This window comes from Nyctereutes procyonoides, unplaced genomic scaffold (genome assembly GCF_905146905.1).
Source record: "Nyctereutes procyonoides isolate TBG_1078 unplaced genomic scaffold, NYPRO_anot_genome, whole genome shotgun sequence".
Lineage (NCBI taxonomy): Eukaryota > Metazoa > Chordata > Mammalia > Carnivora > Canidae > Nyctereutes > Nyctereutes procyonoides.
The window spans coordinates 13,713,654-13,732,461 of record NW_026575132.1 but is presented as its reverse complement, the minus strand read 5'-3'; the positions used below and the strand labels follow the sequence as shown (position 1 = coordinate 13,732,461).

At 38.4% G+C, this 18,808-nt stretch overlaps 1 protein-coding gene across 3 annotated transcripts in view; it reads right to left on the bottom strand.

The window, feature by feature from the left end:
• The window catches only part of PARD3B (par-3 family cell polarity regulator beta), a 991,638-nt gene that overhangs the window by 532,943 nt on the left and 439,887 nt on the right, over positions 1-18,808 (bottom strand). The gene's annotated exons all lie outside the window — the stretch shown is intronic.

The following is an 18,808-nucleotide window of genomic DNA, read 5'->3' as shown; positions in this document are numbered from 1 at the left end:
AGCTTCCACTATTAAATATTTGAGCCAGTTATTAAATTCTGAGAAAAGATCATACTATTACAAAGTTCAAGTGAAATTCAACCTTAACAGAGCTAGCGACCTAACTAGTCTGCCTGCAATTAGGCCTAAAATAATTTGTTTCATACAAAATTGGCCACTGTAGAGGAAACTCTCAAAAAAATCCTGTTGTGGGCTAAAAATTGCTCTCATGTAAAAACTTTCTTTTTATTTGCATGCTTTGGGGAAGAAATGTAAAGCAGTAGAAATGCGATTCTCCATTATCAATATTCTGAAAAAAATCTCCCCCAACTCTCTGGAGTTATTGCTGTTTAAAAGAATATTTTTCATATCTCATTTTACATGATAGTTATAAAAAGTGAATCCATCTTGAAGTTATTTACAAATCTGATTTTTATATGTGCTACAATATTTTTATTCTGTGTACAAAAATACAGATGCTAATACCTTCCATCACTGTTGCTTTTTAATAAATAACTTCTTTTATAATAAGAAATTAACATGCCACTGAGGATGAAACGCTATCTAAATGGCATTATAAAGTCTATGTTCCATTATTTCTTTTTTATTAATAAACATTTTACTACATTATTCCCTAATTCCTCTATTCCCATCTAAAAATTTCTTAAGCAAGTGACATAGCAATGGTTACATGGCTGGCAACTCTTCTTGAATGAGACATTAAAAGAAAATAAGAGGAAGATAAAATATCATAAAAATCTTAAAATAATAGAATCCCAGTCCTGTACCAATATTTGTTTCCCCTGATCCAGGTACTTTGAATTACCATTAACATCAAGTCAGTCTAAATGTGATATCCTCAGAAGTAACCTATTATCCTAAAAATTATGAAGAGAATGGCAATAACTCTATGAAACTCCAGTTTGTTTCTAAACATTTAACCCAGACCAGGACAGTGCATGCCAACAATCTCAAACTGGGTTAAAAAACAAACAAATCGAAAGCAAGTGAAAACAGTATGGGACACTGAGGTCCAAAAATAAGTTGATTCAGAGGCACAGAAATGGAAATTTTAGTGATTGACAACTGCACTGTTTTTTCAGCTGAGTCACACACACATATATGAATATATACAGAATATATGTGTGTGCACATGAGAGAGAGAGAGAGAAAGACAGAGGGTGAGAGAAGAAGTGCGAGGACTTGTTATTCTTCTTGGATAATAAATATATTTTTCTTAAAGGCACACTAGATATTTTTTTTTAAGATTTTGTTTATTTATTCATGAGAGGCAGAGGGGGGGGGGGGGCAGAGACACAGACAGAGGGAGAAGCAGGCTCCATGCAGGGAGCCTGATGTGGGACTCGATCCTGGGTCTTCAGGATCACACCCCAGGCTGAAGGTGGTGCTAAACCGCTGAGCCACCAGGGCTGCCCAGATAATTGTCTTACAACTCTAAGGACATGGTTATGAATCTTCACTTACCACCAATGTCTGCTTTTTAAATATATATATATATTTTATTTATTTATTTGAGAGACAGAGAGAGCAAGAGAAGGGGAAGGGTCAGAGGGAGAAGCAGACTCCCCACTGAGTGGGGAGCCTGATGCAGGACTTGGTCCTGGGACTCTGGGATCATGACATAAGTGCAAGGCAGACATTTAACCAACTGAGCCATCCAGGTGCCCTGTATGCTGTTTTGATAACAAAACACTAACTTATTTAAGACATAATTCTATGATAATATGAATTTGAGATTGTGCATTCAATCTATAGGCCATAATACTACACTGTATCTCCCAGAACAAGATCATTTTTGTACCACTGTACCCACTATTTGGAATATTAAATAAAAAACCAAACTAAGATAGCTAGTTCTTAATCACACTCCCAACTTATTGGGATTAACTTTTGTTCTCCTTTTTCTGGATTCCACACTTGAATGTCTCCTGTTGAGTCATCTTCTAATTTTCCTTTGGCTGTTGTCATGTGTTAATAACAAGTATAAATTATTTCATACTGGAATTAATAATGAGCATATTTAAATATGAACTGCTATCTCAGAGAGTTTTAAACAACCCTTCCCTTGGCAATTTAAAATTCATTTAATATTTGTTTTTTTAAATTGCCAAGCCTCATTTGTAGGTGACTGCCAGAACAGGCTGAGTTATAAATTAAAGACAAAGATGTACCCTAGTATGGAACAGAAGATCAGTAATTCCAAGTACTGGAGACAATTTGGGGGAAATCCTTGGGTATAGGTAATAGAGGAGAAAGCCCACCTTGCAAGCATCACTAGCAGAAATTAAAGGGAGACAACCACATCCAATTTCATAGAATTTTCTGTGGGAGGGAAAAAGTAAATGAAACAATCTCTGCACTAAAGGAGCTTATAACCTAACAGTAAGATTAGACTCTAAGAACTATCATGCATCTGTACAGTGGAGAGGATCACGGGTTTTGGAGCTGCGAAACTGAGATTCACCTTTCCTGGGTCTGTGACACTGGGATGCTTGGTGACACAGTCTCATCATTTAAAACCTGGTGATGGGGGCACCTGGGTGGCTTGATGGTTGAACATCTGCCTTTGGCTCAGGTCATGATCCTGGGGTCCTAGGATTGAGTCCTGCATCAGGCTCCCTGCAGAAAGCCTGCCTCTCCCTCTGCCTATGTCTCTGCCTCTATGTCTCTCATGAATAAACAAAATCTTCAAAAAAAAAATAAATCTGGTGATAAAATACATCATAGAAGTGATGTAAGGCTGAAATAAAAAAGGCTATGCATGGCACATGGAACTGTTGTGCAGTTTTCATGCAGGAAATCTGCACCACCACCACCTCCACTCCCATAAATAGGAATTAATAGCACTTGCTATTGTTGTGAACATTATCTGCTCAAAGATCTAAACACCTGAAAGTCAATTTTCATGAAATAATATGTAAATTAAAATAGTAAAACAGAATTCTGTGCTAAACCAGGTATGGACTTAAAAGTCAGAGCTTTTAGGGTGTAGGGAACTAAAAAATGGAAACAATTAACCCATTATTCATTGGTATTTTCAGTTAATTAAGAAAAGACCCTTATTATTAGATTTGAGAGGCAAAAGTCCTCAGTTCAGCTCAAAAGAATATTAGTATTCCTTGGAATCATAGTTTAAAAGCTACTGGCAATAAAGTACAAATAAAATAAGAAATGTTATGTATTTTAAAGCATAAATTCTTATACAACTGCCTTATGTTTTTCCACATGGTTAAATATTTGAGGCCTCATTGCACATCAGGAGCTGTACAAGAGGTAGCCAATATTAAGATGAGTGGTTATGGTGCTTACTCAGGCTTTATTAAAAAAAAAAAAAAGAGTGCCCCCTCTCTCTCTGTGACTATCATAAATAAATAAAAATTAAAAAAAAAAGGGGGATATAAGGACAAAGAACAGTTTACACACAGGTAAGTACCAATACAGAGTTCCAGTGGGGTTATCTATGGATTATTGAACCCATACCAATGAATATGCACACTGTAGGCTGGATCAAGTCCCATTTTATTTAGGCATATGCACAGAAACTTAATGGAAGCCAAAGAGCATCAAAGAGAAGTGGTATCCCTCTAAGCAGAAGAGTTCCTGATCAAGTGTGTAGCTGCTGGTGACTGTCCTTGAAGATAGGGTCTTGCCATATCAGGAAAGTCTAAATTCTTTCTGGAGCACTGTTCATGCACACCCAGGGCTTATGTTAGGCTCAGGACAAAATTACTCACAGACTCACTGTACTTCTCTTTAAGAAGATGATTAGACTCATCAGGTTCTCCAGGCCTTGTGCCAACCAGCACTGGAGTCAGTTCCTGGGTGTTTATGTGAATAATGGCACATCTCCCAATGTTCAAACAATCACTATTTTAATGATGGTAAAATTAGAATTCAAAGGGGTACAGTTACTTGTCCAATGTCCCTTATAAATGTAAATAAGGGGAACCAGAAGAGTCACTTGATTCATTTTGTCAGTTTGAACTCTTTAGTTCTAAAAGAAGCAGCAACTAGTTAAAGGACCAAATTGGTACATTAATGAATCATGCAAGACATAAAGGCCAACGCAAATTCTTTATTTTTTAAAAATTTTATTTATTTTTTCATGAGAGACACAGATAGAGAGAGGCAGAGACACAGGCAGAGGGAGAAGCAGGCTCCATGCAGGGAGCTCAATGTGGGACTCGATCCCAGGTCCCCAGGATTGCACCCTGGGCCGAAGGCAGGCACTAAACTGCTGGGCTACCAGGGCTGCCCCCAACACAAATTCAAATTATCTATATAAGTTCTGTCTCTTTGTTATAATCTCTCTCTCTCTCTCTCTCTCTCTCTCACACACACACACACACACACACACACACACACACACACACACCCCTGGATGGATTCTTTCCATGTTTAAAAGATATGTTTGGGATGGAATTAGTGTAAATGACAGATGATATGTTGTATATAAAATTCTATTTTGGAGATGTTGAAAGACATCTTAGAAAGATAGGCAGCTATAGAGACTGAAACCAAAGCCCAGAAGAATCTTATCCACATGATGCCTCAGTGGGCAGAGGAAGAAAAAAAACAAACAAACATACATGAATCCTATATCAAACATCGCAAAAGTACATGTTCTAAGTTGTCCAGTAACAGTAGTGATTTATCTAAAAATGGTTAATGATTTTCCTGAGCAAAACCAAAAGGCTAGCTTGTCATCAATATTGTTGCTATTCATTCTAGAGTGATTGATACCTGAAGAGTTCTAGGGGGTCCCAGTTGATGTGCCAACAAGGCATTCTGTAAGAAGTTGGTGGACTCAAGCCAAAGAGGCCTGAAGGGCAAAGTGAAGGAAATGGATAGAAACTCAGCAGTCACAGGCAGAAATAGAATGGCTAACTAGAGGGAATACATGGGGGAGAATTTAGTAAGGACTACACATACAGAGCAAATGAGAAGAAGCATAAAAGAGAAATCTAAAATCTTTCTTATACTTCTTGTTTAGGGAAGAGAAAGAGCAATAGGAAAATTTCAGCAACTGCTGTGACTTGTCTCAGGAAAAAGAAACCAACAAACAAACCTACCAATCTTGGCTTTAGCCCATTGAGGGTTAGAAGCATTTGCTTTCAATCCACAATGTCTTGAGATGTGTGAGAAATAAGACAAAAGATGTTCAGTTGGGCATTCATAAAGACAAGTGTGAAGTTCATATTAGAAATCATCTTGGCTTCCAGAACTAGTGAGGAGAGACAAAGATGAAGCAAATAAAAGAAAAAAGGAGGTATTGGTACAGGTGTAGCAATGGCATCACACGCAAAACAATGAGAAATATAGAATTTACATTCTTACAGAATCTTCAGAAAGAAAGGGAACCTAGCCTGGCAAGTGGTTAACAAAGCCACAAAGGCCAACCTACAGGGAAGGTGGGGTGTGAGAATGGAGAAAGGGACTGGAGTTTACAAGATCAACTGTTTATGTACAGAGAGGGGATAAAACCTGGTCTTTTTAGAGTTTCTATTTTCCTTTGCTCTAAGGGATTACTTCTATGCTACTGAATTATCAAATCACCAAAACAGCCAGTTAAAAGAAGGAAAAACACGTTCTCTTGTCAATGCTACTGACACTGAGGATAACAAGATAAATATGAAAGGGGAAAAAGCTATTGAAACACACCTAAATTGGTAAATGTTTCACTTTGAGGATAAAAATGAATTGCCAAGGGTTAAAAATCTTACAAACTTAAAAAGTGATAAATATGAAAAGATACGTTTTTCCAGGTAATCAATATTAATAGTATATTAACAATATTAAGAGTAGGCAGTCATGAGCTGCATCTTGGTTTCGCATAGTACAATGCGTTAATACTAGTTTGTACTAGTCAGCATGTAGACGAATGCCTTTCAATTATCCTGTATTTCAACGCTCATTGAATAAATGTGACATTAATTGAATCATGTTGACATTAAAATATGGATATGTCCTCCTGAGCTACAGTGAAGAGAGACTAGGGGTCAGGAGATCTGTCTTCTAGAGGTGGCTCTGGCATTGTGTAACTTCCAGGAAGCTGCTCTATCTCGGAGTCTCACCTCTCTCCTCATCAGCTAAGCAAGAGTGTTGGATAAGCTATAGTAAAGTCCCATTCCAGATCTACAAAGAGATAGTTCTATGATTTATACAGCCAATTAGAAAATTGAAGTCCAGAGAAATTAAGTTTCTAAGTCTCTTGGACTTGATTTCTACTCCCATTTTATTCACTTGACACTTTTCTATCGCAGGGTCACATTCTCTGAGTAGGTGTGTGAGAAAAAGGTAAATGACAGCTCTTCGATGCAGGGGCCATTCTTTTCATCTAAGGAGGTCGGCGGAAAGGAAGATTTGGATACAGAGATACAGATAAAAGGCAAGGATTTGGGGGATGAGTAGCTAAAAGGAAAATATTAAGTGATAGTCACATGGGCATGTCTGGCAAGATGTTTGACCCACTAGCCAAGGCACACCAGCACCTCTCTGGAGTGCATGATCTCTCTTGCAGATGGGTTAAATGTTTTATCAGTATTTTCTTCCTATTAATCCCATCAATAACTCAGTAAAAATAATGAGTGAAAGTAGTACATCATTTGTAAAGGAGACAACTAGAGTTCCTTTTCTGTAAGGATTTTATGGGTGCTAGATAAGGCCTTTCAATCAATACTTAATAAACTCCATTGCACTGATATCTGGAGACCCATTAAACAAACAAACAAACAAACAAACACCTGGTAATGATATCTACAGTGGCACAATTTATGGCAAAGGGCCAAGAAGAGACCACTTTCGCTACAGGAGTGCTTGACCAACTTCGGCGCCTGACCTGTGATGAATGGGGCAGCTGTGACATGCTTTCAGACACCATGATGGAAAAACCACATGAGAGAAACCAAGTCAAATTTTAGCAGAATTGTAGCCGTCCAAATACTTTAATCTTAAATATTACTCCTTTAGGAAAGTAACTCCCAGTATTGCCATAAAAGGAGCAAAGAGTTCAAGTTGATGAAGAGTATCATTTTTTCTTTCATTGTGGGTTGCAAAAACCATGCCTGTTGAAAACGTGGAAGGATAAATGCAAGTAATTCACAGAATAGTTACCAGCTACGTAACAGATACAAATGGGTACATACATGGTAAGAGATCTTTCACTGTTTGGAAAGCTGCTTAAAATAGGAGTGCCACTGCTATAAAAACAAGTGAGGGGGGTTTCAACTGACCTTTACTGGAAATTATACTTTTCTCTGAAAATGGTTATGCCTTCAACTCACAGTATATTGTTGCTGTATTTCTGAGGCTTTTTCTTCTATTGAATTTTTCACATTTTAGCCAGTTGCTATACATAAATCTAGAATCTTCTGTATCGTCTAAACTATTTCACAATATTGATATACTCATGCTATTTAAAGTCAGTTAATGTCATGTGCTAGATAAGCACTAGGTCCCAAGCGTTATATTAAGAACAATGGCAAGGAATAAAGGGACAAATCTCACTGTAGGTGTTTCAGCAATGCTGATGGAAGAAATACAGAAGTGATCATTTTAGGTCAGAGTAAAATTTAAATTATTAAAAAGGCAAAGCAATGACAAGCTACCGAGGAGTTTCAACACAAGCAAAGGTCTTGATTTTTGAAAAGTATACGCTAAGAAAGGAACAATGCATTAGTAAGCACAAATAAAAATACCTGAATTAATAAAGCCAAATAAAAGCTCCCAAATCATAGAGGTGGAAGGAAGGATTCTGACCTATTCAAATCAACCTCCAATTTCTCATTCTGGTATTCAAGGAGCTCACTGGTTTCCCCCAACCTACCTCTCTGATTACATCTTGTATTGCGTTTTTTTTGCCATGCAATACTTGCCAAAAAGGACTATTTGCCATTGCCTAAAAATGCCCTGCAGACTCAGTGTTTGTGCTGGTTCTAAATTATTATTCTCTAATACAATCAGCTGTAATCCCATCCAGTCTTTAAATTCATAAATAACCTCTACTTCTTTAGAATACCAGATTCAGATTGGCTATGGAGCTAATGAAGTATAACTTTAGGGCCCTGTACAAGATAGCAGGAGGAAACTAAGTAACACGATCACATGATAATATGATTTTGTAGACTTTACATAAATATAATAGTTTATTTGCCATAAGTTAATTCTATTTCTTTCAACTCTGAAGACCCCTCCTGCTCGGTAAGCCTAGAGTGGCCAAGGACATTCCTGGGATCCAATTAAGGGGAAAATCAGTTGGGTATATATCTCATTTGAATACAACAGACTATATCTGTATGGTTCACAGAGCACATTGTGTATAGTTATTAGCAGTCATCCCAATGAGGAATATAGGTAGAATCCTGTTACTATGTTGGTTCACTGAGCGTCAGAACACAAAGGTAGAGAGCCAGGTGACATACAGAAATAACTGTGTTCTTTTTGTACCCACATAGAAAGGTGTGGGTACTGGAAGATAAATAAGATTTGAAATGCCCAGAGCCAGAAGCTAATCTACAGAAAATTCTTCCACTCATCTGATGTATAAAATTGTATATAATCCAGTATTCAAATAATTCAGTTTTTACTGATACCGGACAAATAGGAAGTTCTATCCTACATGGAAAATGCAGCATAGAATTAAAATTCCCATGCTTGTGAGATGCAAACCTGTAGCAGTTTCACAGCTTACAAAAATGTATTTGCAAAGCCCTATGTTTATACATTCCTAATATTATTTAAACAGCATTTCGAATAACCATGCTATAGCAAACACTGAATCATTCATTCATTCAATGTATACAAAATATTACATATGAAGAGGTTACTGAAGAACATGAAGTTAAAATTATAAGGAAAAAAGTGTAATGGTTATGTGTAGGCATTTTAATATGTAATCAATTAGTATTTCATTAAATATTTTTTCATACATTTTGACATCTCCAATATATTATTTATAAATTTTGATTTTCAATCACTCTAAATAACTTTTTTTTTAACTTCAAATTTATGTTTGTTTCTTAGAGTAAGAGAGAGGGGGATTGGGAGGGGGAGAAGAAGAAGAGAGAGAGAATCTGAAGCAGGCTTCATGCCTAGCAGGGAGCCCAATATGGGACTTGATCTCACAATCCTGAGATCATGACCTGAGCTGAAATCAAGAGTCAGACACTCAATCAACTGAGCCATCCAGACATCCCTGGTCCTTTTCTTAAATAGCAATCTCACCAGATGTGATACATTGAGAAACCTACAAAATGTAGATCTGCTCTGTACCATTTTAGGGTATGTCACATCTCACTTTGTCTTAGGTGTCTAGTTGTAGTTGTATTTTTGTTGTATGCCCTTAATTTACTAATTTAGTATTTACTGAATGCCCAAAATATACTGGGCAGTCTTCTAGGCACTCTGGATATTATCAGCCCACCACCCACAAAGGTTTCATCTTGGAGCTTGTAGACGGCTGGAGGAAAACAGATCCTAAACCAATTCACAAATAAATATGTGCAGATAAGGATAGAATAAAAGCTTAAGCAAGAATATGAGAAAGTGATGGGGAGGGAATAGGGTGGAGGAACATTACCCCGTGAGTTCCTTAATAGCAAGCATCTCACCTTAGTCAATCACTTAGGACCCCTGGCAGAGTGGATAATTAATAGATTCATGCCAAATTGAACTAAGCAGAGCTAGAGGAACAAAGATCAACCTCTAAATTCAGAAATTGTTGGAATCACAAGTGTCCCAGAGAAGGGGATTTTGTGTGTGCATGTGTGAGAGGGGTCTGTGTCCTTAATATGTAAATAAACTGCTACTGTCAGGTTTGTTTCCCACTACCTAACACTTTTTTTATTCATCATCAACATTTATTTTAAAACAAACACTAGTCGCACTAATGCGGCATATGCTATCACCCTTGCAACTTGATGATAAATGAGTATAAAAGTGACATCAACACCAGTGTTAAATAACCTCAGTAGAGGCTCTGAAATATTGACTACAGTCTTGTCAATTACTGTGGTTTATGAAGGAATCCATTGCCCAGTCGATATTTTAGTTTCCTATAGTTTACAATCTTACCTCCTAGATATTTATGAGGTTAATCAATATGCAAAAGATTTATGACAACCTGTGGAATAAGTAGAAGGACAGCAGTTGAGTTTACTTGAACAGATTCTCAGGAGGAGCTTTTATTCATTCATTCATTTATTTATTTAAGATTTATTTATTTGAGAGAGAAATAGAGAGAATGAGTAGTGGGAAAGGGCAGAGGAAGAGAGAATCTCAAGCAGACTCCACAATGAGCATGTAGCCTGACATGGGGCTTGATCATGATCTGGGTGGAAATCAAGAGTCAGACACTCAACCAATTGAGCCACCCAGGCACCCCTGGAAGTTTTTAAATAGAATCTTGAAATGCAGAAGACTACAAATTGATAAATTAGAATAATAAATAAGATATTTATAATATTTATAATAGGCAGATGGACACATGGTTTTAGAGGCTAAACACGGGCCTTCATGCATGAATACTAAGAAGATTTGCTTAGCCAGAAAATAGGCATGGACCAAGTGACTGGAGGAGAAAGTGGTTGAGGACACAAACGATTGTGGTTAGAAGAACATCACTAGAAGGTCGTCCTAAAATGGGAGAGTTTTAATTTAACCTAAGTAAAACAGCAGTGAGGCTTCCAAGAAGGGACAATCCAAAGCATTGTTTTCAAGTATTGAGAAACTGGTTTAAATACAATTTGGAAAGACATTTGCAGATTAATATATGAAAAACATTTACTGAAAGAATAAGCAGAGATATCCCAATGGTTTCTTTAGTAACTCCCTTATAAAAGCCAGAAAATGAATCTTAGTACGTGTCCAGTGGAGTGACTTCGGACTTGGGAGGACTGTTGGACTCACCAGGGAACACATCGGGGATGGTTCATTAGGGCAATGATGTTGTTCTATTCCAAGTGTTTATAGAATCTTTCTTTTGTCCTAAATTTTAGGCCACAGTTCCCACTGAGTTGAGAACAGCCTCTGAAAGACTACTTCACTAGCTCTTTGCAAGATGAGAAAGGGAGAAATCAGCAATGCCTTCAGGCCATTCAGCTGCAGTTGCAAACAATTACTGGCAACATCAAAGTACTAAATTCAAATCACCAAGTCCTTCATGATAGATGAGAAACATCCACAAGTCAATTTAAGGCATCCTGGGCACAAATCTATATGACTTATCAGCTGCATTTGAAACCTTTGATCATTACATTTTATTGGATCGTTCAAAGTCCCTGGCAAGACTGTAAGAAGTGGTGCATTATGGAACCACCATCATCTCTTAGGAACACTCAAAAGATGGTGTTATGCCAATGCCTGCGTGCCCCAAATGTTGTCTTTTGTGAGGCAGCAAAGGAACTTAATGCTTCTCAGGCCATGACTTCTGATACGGAAGGCATAGTTTCTATTTAACAACACTTAAAATTCTAAACAAGAGTCAATCAAGTGAAGTTCAATCCAGAAAATGCAGAAACCAGGCTTTCCTAGCAAGGGACATGTCTAATGAAAGTGCCAAAGGAAAATCTGACTCCTGTCCTACATGGAGACTTTTCCAACACTTGTAACTGGTGCTTGAGACCTCAATTTCTGACCCATAGCTGTTTCTGGAGCCCAGGGGTCAGCTTTGACCTCAAGCACCTTTTTACCTTATGCATCTAGTAGGCAGGGGTCATATTCTACCCATGACGTGGAATTGGCCCCAGCTGTCCAAGCCTTCATGACCTCACATTAGATAACTGAAATCTAATCCACTTGAAAGTACCCTGGAAGACCACCCAGGTGTTTCATATGGCTGTTGTCTTGCTACTAAATAGGTCCATTACACAAGCTGGAGCACATTACACCAGCAGACTAATTCACCCAACGGCATAGCAAGGCAATGATCCACGGATGGTTATTGACTTTCCTGTGTAACTCCTGGCATCAAATTCGATGTGCATCAAAATCCAGAGGCCAGGGGTACAAAACTAGATTGTGTTTCCATGATTCTTCAGGACAGGAAAACTGCTCTAGCTAACAGCATTAAAGTTCTAACTTTCAAAGGAAAGATTTGGATATAAAGAGGCTAAGTTTGAGGAATATAGAGTTTGAATTTAAAATAATTCCCACATATAGACTTTTGAGAGTCAGAAGAATGACTGGGTTTCAATCAATTTAAATAAAGTAGCCAAAGACTGGAAATCTAGGACTATTTTAAGGGTCAAAAAAAGTAAGTTTATGGCACTATTTTCCCCACAGGTCCTGGGAATAAACCAAATTATACCAGAACATGAGATGTTTACTAACTTGAATGTGATATCTACTTTAAGTGGCTTGTATCATAAGCCCACTTTACTCGTAAGTGCTGCATTATCCTAGGTTACTATTTCCTATAACGAGACAGCATCGAGTAAACAATTTTGATAAAAAGTGACAAAATAGAAAATTAAAGCATAATCTACAAAGATTATAGGGAATTTGATAACATAACAATGTAGACATGTCACCTATGAAAAGCATTAGGTTGTAGGTGTTGATAAGAGGCTGGTATCTGAATTAGCTACTATTTGAACTTGTCAAATGGTTCCTGAAGTAAGTCCTTTTTTTTTTTTTTTTTTTTTTAAGCCTTCTTTAATTTGAGGTAAAGGATCATAATCTCATCTTCAGGTCTTCTCAGGGCAACCAAGCCAATACACAGTGCTGTTTTCAAAAAAGACTGACATAGAAAAAGAGTAATTGCCCTTATAAGCCATACATGAAAGTTGGGATGCTACCAGAACTGTCTGTGTACATTGCTTGTCTAGGTTATCTCATACTATGGTATCCATCTAGATTGGAAAACACACAGACACGCATGCCCACACCGAGCTGCTTCCACAGAGGAAATATCTGGGCCTCACAATGCAATGGGGTGAATGCTTAGGTATGCCAGGGACATCACTAAAACATTGAATTTGTTCCTTCCGTGTACACATTTACATGGGATGTGTAATGGTTATCTTTCTAGTTTGTGACAGTCTTTGGTTATACTGAAGCCTATCCAATATTTTTTTTTAAGATTTTATTTATTTTTTCATAAGAGACACATGGAGAGATGCAGAGACATAGGTAGAGGGAGAAGTAGGCTCCCTGAGAGGAGCCTGATGTGGGACTTGATCCCAGGACCCCAAGACCACACCTCGAGCTAAAGGCAGACACTTAACCACTGAACCACCCAAGTGCCCTGTGTATACAATATTTTTACAAAAGGCTCGTGATGCTCTTTGTCCATAGTTCCTGGTCATTTTTGAAAGTAGCTTTTAAAGGGTCTTCAAAGAGAAAAATCAGCAATTTCGAACCAGACTTACATGCCACAGTAAAAAGACTTCCTATCCAGCAAATGTTGCATTCTTAACAGAGCATGTGAGAACACATTGAGGGAAGTGGTGAGGAAGTACACTCTCCCTCCTGGATGTTCAGGAGCAGCACAATCACATGACAAGAGAGTCAGGAATAAGGGATGGGAGGACTCCATGGCCATGAAACAACTGACACAACCGCCACTCCTATATATACTCATTTCATAAGCCCTTATATTTAGAATACAGATTTCATAAACCCTTATGTTTAGAATAGATTCCGTTTCCTATCTAAAACAAACATATGGTATCAAACAGTCTTTTAATGCTCAGATTTAAATTAGTTTTAAAGAGATAAAAAGACTGAAATAGTTCTATTTGAACACGCTTAACGACAGCAATATTTATATAAACATATTGGCAGAGGAAATGTTAAGTTCTTTATATCTCTGTGGGCCCACGGTTTCATTTTAGAAACAACACATTCACCTACAACACTCATAACGTCATATACAGATATGGTGGACGGGATGACTAGGAGCCCCACTTCCAAAAACTTTTCAGCATTCAAATGGCTGGAATCTAATTTAAAAGGTGCCTCTAGAACCCAACCTGAGTGTTTGTCAGTGATGGCTTGCTTCACCTGGCTGCCACATGGCCACTGCTAGTTTTGTGCAAATATTCAACAAATGGTCAGAGTGTGCTCAGGCGTCCTGGGCTTCAGTTAGAGTTCATGCTGCTTTCTCTGAACCTTACCTCAGGAGAATCTCTTGATCCTTGAAAGCAGGATTTTCTCACTCTGTGGGTTGCAGACCACTTACGAGTCTTGAAATCCACTTAAAGGGTCATGTCATGATCAGGATTCTGTTCCACAGATGATACAGAAAATGGTACGGGAAATAATCAGTCTGTGTTACACACAGGAATGGTACACTTTGTTTTATGACACAGTTATATACTCATGTGTCTGCTAGGTTGCAATGTAAAATGCATTTTTCTTGCTTTGAGTCATGATCTAAAGTGTTTGAAAGAAAGAAAAAGAGCTCTGAATTTGCCTTAGAGCATGCTAAAAAGAGGTTTGAACCCCAGACTGGCTTGTGAAGTTTCTGAGGGATTACAAACTCCTCAAATACTTGTACCCCGGAATGAGCCTGATATCCTACTTCCAGAGCCCTTCTGCTTTTGGAGCTTTATGTCCAATTTAACGTTTATTTTGCTTAACATTTACCAGAAACTTGCTAACTGTAGGAACTTTGCTAAATTCTGGGGAAACAAAAATGAATGTGACATAGTCCTTGACCTCAAAGAGCTCTGAAGAAACTGACTTACACTTAAGAATGTGTAAGACAATGTCACCCAAGACAATCAAGCAGTCACCACAAAGTGCTGTAGGAGCCAGAGGCAGAACGGTAATTGTGACTAGCGGAGAGAGCTTTGCGGGAGATGCGATGCCTCGGTGGGTAGTCACCTCCTCATCCACCCACCTCCTGTTATGTCCAAGGCCCCTCGTGGAAGCCTTCACATTGGCTGGTCCCTCTATTCAGAATGCTCTTCCACCCTTCCCTCTCCTCTCAGAGTAGCTCTCTCGTGGTTACTCTTTATTCTTTTATCCAGTTTAGTTGTCTTCATTGCAAGGTTACCGTCAGAAATACTCTGTGCATCTGTTTACAGGTATTATTTCAGATGCAGCCAGAAAGGAAGCTTCTTCAGAGCACAGATCTTGTTTATCTTCTCACTGATGTATGCCAAGACGCCGGCACACTGAGGGTACTCTATAGATGTTGGTTAAATTAAGGAAGGAATTGAGAGAGTCAGGACAGGTGTAGGTTGAGCAATCATGCAGGGATACAGGTGGGTCTGAGCCAGGATACACAAAATTAAATGACAAATCAGCAATACTGGCTGCTGACTCAACTTATAAGATCAGATACAGAGCATATGTGTGTCAAGGCATCAGGGAATTGGATGGAGTTGGGCAGTGAGGGATGTTGAGTAGGAATCACCCTTGCAAGTCAGAGACAAGCTGGTAATAAAGCCAGAGGGTCTTGGCTTTCTACATGTCTGCTCCCCAGAACCCAGAGCACTGATCCAGCTTCATGGAAATAGAAAAACCAGAAGCGCGACATGTCATTGCTGATTCTCAAGCACGGGGAACGTTAAAGCAAGGCAGAGAACCCGGAAACGAGGCTGCCCAAGAGAACACCATGGCACAAATTCCATCAACACTTCCAAAGTATCAATTAAGGAAAAAGTCATTTATTTATTCCAACTTATTCTTCATGGAATGGTAGGAGACATCCCCTCCAGGATACTAAAAGTTTTCTGTAATGTTAGCAGCAAGTCATTTAGCACAACTAAAGGAGACTGTGCATGTGTCATATGGGCAAGTCTGTTGGAGAAATGCTGACATTTTTGGCAAAAACAGCAGACCAAAGACAACAGCCACGGCGAGCCTATCTATCCGTTGCTGTGGATCACTCTGATTATGAGCCACAAGCATGCAATCGCTGGCATACAGAAACTCCTGCCTAATAGCCGTGAGCAGTTTGCCTTTGCTATCTAAGTGTCACAGACTGAACACACTCTTGCTTGACCTAAACTCGGCATTAATACCTGACTCACAGCCTGGGGAAGCTCAATATTCCACTGTGGGAAAGAAGATAAACAGCAACAATACAGAGATGCAGCCCTTTTTAGTGCTGCTAGTTAAACCAAATGCATTTAATCTTTCACTGCATCTAAAATGTCTATCATCTTCTCTTGGTGGAATAAATGATATTTAAACACTCCTGCAGAAAGCCAGTTCCTGGAAGGCTTTTGCACATACCAAATGGCAGAATGAAAGACCCTGGTTACCTCAGCATCACAGGACACAAATCATTAGGTTGCCAGGGGACATGCTTTCCATGGTTCCACAACCAGAGAAAACCACAGGATCACTACCTATAGCACTGAAATACATAACTCATTTCTGTATTATACCATATATGTCATCTGCTCTGCAAACAACGATATACTTCAGCAACTATCATCTTATATAACAAACCTACCCACACCAAGTAGTTTCTTCTCACTTTAGCAAGACAAGGAATTAAACCACAGTGTCTTATCAGAAAGAGTTAACACATCTGGACCAATATCCCTTTAGCCACAGCCTCCATTTCCACAGCTAAAAAGTCCTATCATTTGGGGGGAAGTTTAAGTACATATGAGGCACATTCTCAAGGAAACATGACCATTTGCAGAAAATGATGGTGATGCATATGTCATAGCTATCCTTGATATCTCACCAACGCCAGGCACGATTCTAAATGCTCTGTTTGTGATCTTCATGGCAATTCTAGAGCTTGAGGATGACTATTACTCCATTGCACAGCTAAGGATACAGAGACCAAAAGAAAGTTAGGTGGTTTGTTCCTGGCCACACACGTACACGGTAAAAGTGGGATTCCAACTCAACCAGTTGTCTTCCAAAGACTGCCCCCGTCCACATCCACAGCCTGGCCTTCTAAAGAGACTCCTGCAAACAAACCAAAGCAGATTCTGCCAAAGTCCTGGACAAGCTAATGTCAAACTCCATCTGTTTTCTTAAGGAAGGAGAGTGCAGTCTTACTAAGCACTTGAATAGTTGAATCCATGAATGAATGCATCCTTTAAAGGAGGAAAACCTAAAACTATCAATTACATCTAATTCAAGTTGCAGAAGAAATGTCACTGTATGGAATGTCCTTAAAGCGAATGTTTCCTGGCTGCAGTATAGCTGTAGCGCATCTAGCAGGGCCTGGGAAGAGGGTCAGGCTCATTCTAATCACAAAGAAAAAGAAATGAAAAGAAAAAAGAAAAGAGAAAAAGATAAAGGAAAAGGAAAAAGGAATATACCGCTGCTAAAAATAAATACGTGAAAATAAAAAGAAAATATATGATTTTGGGAAAATGTAGGCACCAAGAAAGATGCAAGGCCAGTGACCACAGCTATCAGAGGCACTCCCTTAGCTTCCCCTTTCTTCCATACCCTTTGCTGGAAGGCCAAAGGTAGGGACCCATCTAAGCAGCATTGCTGCCGTGTACAATTATTATTTTAATCGACATTGTGCTGTGTTAATGAGTGCCAACCATGTGCCAGATGGTGCTGAAAACAAAGCCTTCTCTGCAATCCCGCCCACTGGGATCACCACCTCTCCTCTCTGTGAAAGCGATCACAAATGTGGTAATGAGCTAACTCCAATGCAACCGAACTTCTAATCCCCCCGACACTTTCTGATTGGGCACCGCACCAAGATTTGGCATAGAAAAGGCACCTGGAGTGCTGTCGGATGATCTCTTCAGGGATAATGGACCAGGGAACTGAGCCTGTAATGATTTCATATCAGTTTGTTCAAGTTCAGTTGCTATTAATTGGGTTCAAGTTCAGCTCCAGTTCACACAATCTAAATAAATAGCTGTTGAAACCAGCTTAGTGCCTGGCACAGTATGTATCTTTGTAACTAACAAGAAGCAAGCAAAAGAGAAAGATGTAGAGGGACATCTTGCATAGATATTGTCTGGTGTAAACAGTCTGCCTAGTGGATGTGTGAAGTAAGGGGGTGGGGGGACCCAACAGTGTTCTGGCTTGTTACAGTTGTGCATGGTTATATTGCTTAACAAATGATAATATTCTGAAGGACTGAGCCTGAAAACAGTTTTAAACATAGTAAAACTTGCACATAATTCCTGAGAACAGCTGCAGGCAAAATGCTGGCTTGAAGTTAATGTGATCTAGAATCTGGACTTTTTCTGTACTTGCCATCTACCTTGGCAATCCTAAAGAATTAATTCTATTGTAATTTAAGTAAAATCTGAAAAAGAAATATTTTAGACAAATTCATTGTTAAAGAGAGAAAAGGAGCAGTATCAGAGAAAAAAATCTATTTAAAAATAGGGCTTTGCATATTTTATGGGAAAAATCAATCCCAAATCTATTTTGTTCTAGCCCATTAAGATTCACTCAAAGTTGGTTTCACTAGAATGAAATTTAAAATACATTTCTAAAGAGCATTTGTAGGAAATTTTGAATGGAGGCATTTTCTAATTCAGTGTTGGCTGGCAAATTCTGATCTCTGGTAGACTTCAGTCATAAATAGTATGCTTAAAAGTAGACTGGTTTGAGAAGATACTGGCATGGTTATTTAACAAAGTAATAGAAATATATGTTCAAGGCAATTACATACAGATAATATTAGACAGGATATATAATACACATCTATTTTTTATGGCACAGTAATATACCCTTTAAAGCAGAACTAGTTGAATTTAATTGAATATAATCATTAGATTTATTATCTTTGTATTGTTTAAATCTGAATAATGAAATAAGGTGATTATTGAAAACAAAATTATGGAAATGAGGATAATATAAATAAGGGCTTAAATTGGTAACTTCCTGATATTTTGGATTTTTTGATCTTCTATTT